Genomic DNA, 6,302 nt, shown 5'->3' on the forward strand with positions numbered 1-6,302 from the left:
ACCACATCTACATGTGCTTTGAACTCTTCCAGGGACAGTGATTCCACCACTTCCTTGAGCAGTCTGTTCCAATGTTTGACCAGTCTTTCCATGAAGAAATTTTTCCTAATATCCAATGTCATAATAAAGCAGTTTCACTACTCATATTGTATGCTTTGAGCACACCCCCAATATTTCTGTGTAGCACAGTCATTTAGGACATATGTATTTCACATGTTCATATCCATAAGGTCTGAGAGTACAGAAAGGGGACAGTTTGCTTTGTTTTTCCTGGGGCTTTGTAGCTCCAAGGTCTGCTCAGAGAACTACTAGAATTATTCTTGTAATTTCCATATTGATACAGTTAGTTTGGGAATTCTTTTTCTTCGATGTATGTTAACCCTGCTTCCTCTCCCATTTGAGCTCTGTGGAGTAAGTAGGAAATGAAAGGTGTAGGAGAAATGTGATATAGTTTATTGTATGCTGTGTTTTTTAATTTAAGCAGGTGGGCTGGAAGTGCCCTAAAGCAGCTCAAGATAAACCTAACAAAGTGAGTACCACACTGTGCTTATGTCTGTATTGAACAGGTACTTTTTAATTTTTACTGATGTCTGAAGAGCTTTATACATGTTCCTCCCTCATTTTTCTGCCAAAAAGAAGGAATTTTTTCCACCTGAAAAAAAATAATAAATCAAGTAAGATTTAATAAATCAAGTAAGATATGTACTTTTCCTATAGCACAGTTAAACAAACTGAATAACAACATGTATGCTTGACAATAATAACTGGCACGTAACAAGGTGTTTGCCCAAGGTGGTTTCATGAATCCTGAGTGATCAGCCAGCAGTTGTCTCCGGTCTGGCTTCAGCATCCTGGAATCTACAGCTGGTTTGAGTTTGTTTAAATTACAGAAGGAAACACATATTTTCCCTCACATGAAAGGGACTGCAATCCTTTGTTATTTGGCAAATGCATCCCACAGATCTGAATGTGAGTCTGGTTTTGAAGTGCCTTTTTTTCCACACATCTTTAGAAAGCTTCCCCAGTGCTTTTACTTGAGTGCATATCTATTTCTTTCTTTATTTTCTTAAGCAAATAACCCAAACCTTTCTGTTATATGTCCCTCAGCATCACTAAGGAATTCCATGACAGTTCCCGTTACTGCCAGAGTTGTTTTTCAGCTACAGTTCTCAGCTTTCTTTATTCCATTTCAGCTTTTCTTCTTCCAGTTGCCTTTTTTTTTTTTGCCATACCCTGCTGATCACATCCCAGGTTCCCATGATGATTCTGAGCAGTGCAGCTTTACAAGTAGAGATTCCTGAGCTGAAACTCAAGAACACAGTCTGCTTTGCAGCAAGGCTTTCTCCTTGCTGGCCCCTTCAGAGGACAGACACCAGGATTAGTACTGAAACTCAGGCTTTATATTCAAACAGCTGTGGAGCTGTAAGAAGTGATGCTACGGTTTCATAGACCATAGAAAGAAATAAAAGTATCTTTAGCAAATTACTTCATCTATTCATCAGCCACTGCATTATTCCCTGGAGTAGTTATTTCATTCCTTGAGGCAGCTGAGATTTAAATACCTGAGGTCACAGGTCTTCTACCAAAACAACTGGGAATATCTGCCAGAGACTCACTATACCACTGTTGTTATAAATATTGGTCTTAATTGCATTACACAAGCCTTAAGAGCCCTAATCATAGATCAGTGTGTAGGAAGGAGCTGTACAAGGGAGAAAAAGCAGCATCTTTAGATCAATGAGGAGTAGCTGGTGAGTTATCCCAGCATAAAGACACAGATAGCAAATTTAAAATTACATTATGGAAGGTATGTATAAAAAGCTTTCCATGCAGCTGGTAAAAAGTTGGAGGTATAGATAGATTGAGACAAGGCAGGCTTTAAGGAATAATTTAAAACTGATAACAGAATTCCTTCACAAATGCTTAGAGTGACTTTTTCAACAGGGAACGTAAAGAATAAAAAGGTTGATAGGAAAAGCAGGTGATCGATAGAGTGCAAAGTTGAGGGCTGATATCTTGTTGGAATCACAAGTCTAACAGGAATAGGGTAAATTACTTTTTCAAGCCTATCACCTTAGAAAAGAGCTTGAAAGCTTGCTTTGGGTATGCAAAGGATCAAGCCACACATTGTGGAAGGAAGGTTGCAATCAAAGCAAGGTGCCAAAACCAACAGCTTGAATAGTGATGTCTGCATGGATTGAGATCCCAGGCAGGTGGGGTAGTTGATTAGTATCAAGGTGAAGAGGCAGCCACACTTCATGTGTATTTATTTTTACCTCTCAGCGATGATACAGTAGTCTGATACCAGCAAAATTTGTCAAACTCTGATATAGGAATGACAACTTGATGAACAGGAAATGTGTGAATTTTCTAAATCCCAAGTTATTGCCTTATTTAAAAATATGTGTTTCTTCACAGGGCACTGTCATGTTTGTGAGTCTAGCTAGTTTGGCAGGATTTAAGTTCAAAGCTCTTGATTTTCCCAGATTCTGTGTATGACGAGTTTTTTGTGATGGCTGTGTGGTGTGAGGTCAAAAAGAAGACCATCTAAGCCACAAAGCACAGGGTACTACGTGAACCAGGATAATGAGCTTCTAGAGAAATTCTATTATGTTGGATTCCATTTAGCAGGGGTGAAAATAGGCTCAACTGACTGTGTCATCAAAATATGGACTTTTCTGATGCATGTAAAACCCATGATGCATTAGGAAGAAATGGAATATTGAGTAAACATTGAAGCAACAGCTTGGTAATCTTTAGGGTTTGTGAACTGCTAAAGCAGCTCTTTTAGCTCTGCTAACTCAATAGGCAAACTATGGAAAGTAGTGAAACTACTGGATTATAAGGTAACAAAATTAATAGAGAGACCATTGAGGTCAACTTCTGCATTGTAACCACAGAACTCAAGAAGATTTACAGAACTCAGTCAAACTTTTAAGTGAGAGCTCCAGGCCTCTTGCTCACCTTTGCTCAATAACCATCCAAAAAGCTGATTGAATGGTTTAATTCCTACAGTTAGGAAAAAAGAATCACGTATATTTAAAGGCTGCATAGAGACACAGAGGAGCAAAAAGAGGATTTAGATTGGGTAGATCACCTTCATTTTGGCACAAGATATAAATGCATATGTAACTTCAGAAGAGTTAGTGTGTGTTACTGATATGTTTTTTTCCAAACAGGCATTTTTAAAATCAAAAACAAGCTAAAAAAAATCCAAAAACTTGATAAGCAGGACTATTTACAGGTAGCAGGTGATTACTATCTTTTATTTATGTGTTCAAGATGGGGTAATTTGAAAGAAGTCATATTCTATTACTCAGAGAGATATTGATAAACGAATGACTAAAATGAGAGCAGAACTTAGTAATATGTAGAAGGAGTTGCTTTTCCACAGGCACAACAGGAAATATATTCCATGATTTAGAAATTTTGTAAAATTTTTCTCTATTAACTTGCTTATATGATTAAAAACCATAAACTTCTTGGTTGTAATAAATAGTTTGTTCCATCCATCACAGCTCTTAGGGGAAAAATTGGTCTTACAGATTTTCAGAATTTTTTATCAGTTTTTAGGTTTCAAGGTTTGAGTTACAAATTTTTTTCCCCTTGTGAATGTGCCCCATTACTACACATCATAATTTTGGGTTAAAAGTGGTCCTAATAATTTTCTTTTGATGAAAGGTAATTCTTTCAGTACTGTTTCCAAACTAGATCTGAACAATGTGCTGTGCACATGAAAGGAACTTCAGCTTCTTGTACAGAAAGAATTTTTCAAGGACTGTAGGCCGTGCAATCGCTTTGTGATCTAAGCTATATTGCAGTTTGGGTTTTTTTAAAGAATTGCTTTAACAAGCAATTAATGCTTACGTAATTTTACCACCACTGAAACCTACTATGGTATCTACACTGATTACTTAATTCACTTCCTGTTTACCTCCAGAGTTCTAGCTTCTAAATTATTGGACCATAAGTCATTTAGTTCCCAGGGTCTAACATGTAAGAAGCCAGAGAGTTTCCTTTGCTAGAAAACTCAGGAATAGGACAAATGAGGTGTATTCAAAAGAAAAGAAGGAGAAAAAAAAAAAAGAAAATTATTTTAAAAGTTAAAAGAATAAAAAGACCCATTGGCATAACTGGTCTGGCTTTCTATAAGCTAAGTTTTAGGCTGATGTCACGATTTGGGCTGAGGAAAAGAAGAGTGGTTTGGTTGAGGAATGAGAGATCCTCATATACATTTAAATCCTACCTCTGGCACTGTTTGGTCAGTGGGATTCTGCAGGGGCCCAGGGTGGCTGGGCAATAGTGAACATGAAAGTGCATCAGAAAAAAAAAAAAAAAAGTGGGGTTAAGAAACACGGGTCCCAAAAGTCTCAGTGAGGAGTTCTGACCATGCAAACATCATCTGCTCTGTTAGAGTTCATATTTTATGAAAGGAACGTGGCCCTACTGTACTCTGTGAAGGGCTCTCACATCATTTCAGGAGGGTCAGGATTTGAGGTGGATGCTTAAACCCAGTGTGACAACCTGTAAGTGCCTCTCACTGCGAGCACCGCTGTGTTCTCTGCAATGGTTGTGTGGGGACAGAGGATGGGGCTGTCAGACATCTACTTTGCTGTACAGAATAATAACCAGCTGTAAGAAAGGAAGCAACACTTTTGATATTCCCTTGTAGAAAGGGAAGGTTTTATGAGAGGTGGGAATAGGACATAGGCCTCATAATTCACCAGCCAGACTAGCTGAGGTAAGATGTTTTATTTAAAAGGCCAAGTCATTTACTCCTCACTCTGAAAAAGGAAAGCTGCGCATTCTAGGTGAGCAATAATTAAATCCTTTTCTTTCTGGGATGGTGGCTTCTTGGGAAAGCACGCAGGATCACCCTTGAGGAGAAAAGACAACCCAGAAAGAATCGTGCCTTGCAGAATATACCATCTAAGGAGTCTTTCTGCTGTGCCTTTTGCAAACGGACATGCCTATCTCGTATTGGCCTTTTTAGCCACCAACGTGCCTGCAACAAAGAGCCCTTCCCAAATCTTTGTTGGCGAAGCCCAGCCATGAGCTGAGATGAGGTTGCTTCTTGGGGAATAGCTCCTATGAAGAAAATGGACCCTGTACCACTATTACTGCCCAGCTCAGCCTCATTTTGCCCCGTGCCAGACTGCTTTGGCAATAAACAAGGACAGATCTTGGCTTGCCTCAACTTCTGTGGGAGCTCAGGGTTGGTATAGGATGCTCTCAACACCTCATTCTCAGATCCTATTGCATTTTTACTGCCATCCTTCAGTCTCCATGGTAACCCTCACTGCAGCACACCCTCCTATGCATTGCATATGTGCAGCATCACAGCTTTTTATTTAGTCTTTTTGGGTTTTCTTTTCTGTGGTGAATTTTTGTTGTGTTTTTCTACGTAAATAGTTACTTTAACAGAGACAATGAGACCGCTGTGTTGCCAGATGAACTCTTGGGTAGTCCTTTCTGGGTCTAAATCATGCACTAATAATCAAGCATCTTTTTCCCGCACTGTTTCCCGAGGTTAGGTTACAAATGCACGTTGGTAGTGCTGATGGCACAGCACTGGTGTTTGCACTGCTAAATCTACATAAAAACCAAGGACAATTAGGATGTATGCAGTCATGCACGATCGTTTTTGGAGCCACTGTACAATATTTATGCTCCTTTATGCTTCATCTGTTCTGAATTCCACGTCTCATTCAGCTGGAGCCCCGTTGAAAGCCTTGTGCAGAGGGTAAGGCTGTTATTGTGCAGTTTATTCAGGACAGCATGAATTTTGCAATATTGCTACTGACTTCAAATCTTCATGAACGATATCTACATGAGTGCAGTTCTCCAGTACCCATCATGCACTGTCGAGGATTAAAAGAATATCACAGGGCAGCCTGAAGCAACCAACATCTGCTCTTGGACATCTCATATTAGCAGTGACATTCCCCACAGGAAATCACTTCTGTTCTGCTGGTGGGATTTGTTCTCTCTGGTTCCTAAAAAGTGCTTTTGCAAGAGCACAGAGGGAAAAGAACCAGGAAAAGAAAAATAACAAGTAGAAGGAAAATAAGAAAAATAATTATAATAAAAAAGTAAAAAGGAATTAAAAAGGAAAAACAAAATAATAATAATAATAAAAACCCCATAAAAAATAAATTAAAAAAAAAGCAGGGCAGGGTAGGGCAGGGTAGGGCAGGGCAGGGCAGGGCGGGGCGGGGCAGTGCAGGGCAGGGCAGGGCAGGGTAGGGCAGGGAAGGTTTGGGAAGGGAAGGTTTGGGAAGGTTTGGGAAGGTTTGGGAAGG

At 39.4% G+C, this 6,302-nt stretch overlaps 1 long non-coding RNA gene across 1 annotated transcript in view; it reads right to left on the minus strand.

The window, feature by feature from the left end:
• Positions 1 to 560: 560 nt before the first annotated feature.
• Positions 561 to 6,302, minus strand: part of LOC113955259 — a 14,736-nt gene continuing 8,994 nt past the window's right edge. The window contains exon 4 of the long non-coding RNA XR_003530478.1: positions 561 to 652. This is a non-coding gene — a long non-coding RNA (uncharacterized LOC113955259). The remainder of the gene's footprint in view (positions 653 to 6,302) is intronic.

The sequence above is a fragment of the Corapipo altera genome, unplaced genomic scaffold (assembly GCF_003945725.1).
Source record: "Corapipo altera isolate COAL_440 unplaced genomic scaffold, ASM394572v1 295, whole genome shotgun sequence".
Taxonomy (NCBI): domain Eukaryota; kingdom Metazoa; phylum Chordata; class Aves; order Passeriformes; family Pipridae; genus Corapipo; species Corapipo altera.